The sequence below is a fragment of the Myotis myotis genome, unplaced genomic scaffold (genome assembly GCF_014108235.1).
Source record: "Myotis myotis isolate mMyoMyo1 unplaced genomic scaffold, mMyoMyo1.p scaffold_m19_p_3, whole genome shotgun sequence".
NCBI lineage: Eukaryota > Metazoa > Chordata > Mammalia > Chiroptera > Vespertilionidae > Myotis > Myotis myotis.
The window spans coordinates 179,797,432-179,799,281 of NW_023416335.1; positions in this window are offsets into that span (position 1 = coordinate 179,797,432).

Sequence of the window (1,850 nt, forward strand, 5' to 3'; positions counted from 1 at the left end):
TATTTTAAAAATGTATCAAATCAATTATAACTATTCCTTCGGCAATGAATGGATTTGTCATTCAGCTTCTAATTTGGGGATAGCATTGGCTATCAGTATTTAGGATACACATTTTTACAACAGAAATATCTTTATTCATGTTTCTAGTTTATTGAGGTAGATTCAGCTTTAATGTAATTTTTTAATCTGTAAGATGAGTGTACTACTTCCTACCTAATATATTCATCGTATGTGGAGGAGATAAGGGCTGTTCCTAAATTATATCAACCATCTCTAAATACTATTTCTTCTAAATAATCTAGGGCACACAGAGTTGCTAAAATATAAGTAAATAAATACAAAAATGAAAGTATAAATTATATAAAGCTAAACCAGAGAACATTGAAGACAGGAATATACATTTTCCTATTGAAACATAAAATAACAATAACTGTTGATGCTTATTTAGAATTTACAATTATTCAGAATGCATGGTGCTAAGTGCTTTACTTACAATTTCCAACTTAATTCCAACAATCATCCTATGCTATGTAATAGTAATACTAACACTATTATTATCCCTTTGTTCCAGATAAAAGCACTGCAGTTTACGGAGATTAAATAACATGTTCAAGGGTGATAGATGATAAGCAGCAGGATAAGGATTTAAACCCAGGTATATCTCTCACCTAGTGTCTTCATTCTTTACTTTGCTATATGGTCCCTATATTGGTGTGTGAGGTTGCTGAAAACACAATAGCCTGACTAGTGGGTGGCGTCATAGCCAATTAAAGATACCGGTGTTTATTTACTCTGTTAGATCTTCCTTCTTCGTTCACCCATAAACATAGGACACTCAATGCCATTTGATTGTCACTGAAATTTCAAATAAAATCTCTCTCTGGAAATGTGCTTTGAGGTAAGAGATTATACCAGAGGGTATAGAGCTGGTACCCCCTAAGAAGAAGGAAGAATTTCAATCCTTCTGTAAAGTAACCTTTTCCTGGTTATCAGGGGATCTTCCCCCACTGGGTTCAAAGGGCTCCCCTCTGCTTTGCTGTACAATTTCTACAGCATTGTGCAATACTTAAAGAAAAGACCAAGAACATATCATTGCCTTGGAAACTGCTATGGAATTTGACAGACTGTAGGTTGTTCAGAGCAAATGTTCTGTTGCTGCACTGAGTCCATGCAGTAGCAATGACTGGCAAAGTGGCTGAATGCTCATCTGCTAATCTTGATGTCAACTTAACTTGTCATCCCTGCCCTAAGGATAGGGTGGGAAGTTGGTCTTGTTTTGCTTTCTTTAAATAAGGACATTTGAATGATTTCACTCCCAACTGTCAGTGATGAAAGACAAAGATAAGGGCTCAAGAGAAACAGCAGCTTTTGGGAGATGAGAATTTGCAACCTATATTTTTAATAAATGAATTCTAACAGCATAATCTTGGGAAACTATACTGCTTGTTTGCAACATAATTGTGAATCTTACACTGCATTTGTAGTCGCAAAAGGTATGGGGGTAGGGCGGGGGGGGAGGGGGGGGTGGCGGGAGGAACCTTCCAGATTCAGAGAGTGTCACTCACTGTGGTCCTTCCTAATAAATGTCTGGGAAAACAGATAAAACTCTATGTAAAATAGGAGGGAAAAATTAAGTAAGAAATGAAAGTAGGAAGTCAGTCCTTAGGAGTTGTTTCCCAAAAGGCAAATGCTACTCTGGCTAGTTACAGCATTTTATTTATTTGTTTATTGGTGGAAACACTGAGAATAAAAATAAAAGTAATCCTTTTGTGATCCCGTTTGGCCGTGACAGATTCCTTCAGTATTGCCATAGTAACTCAAAGAAGTGCATTTATGAATAGACTTAGATT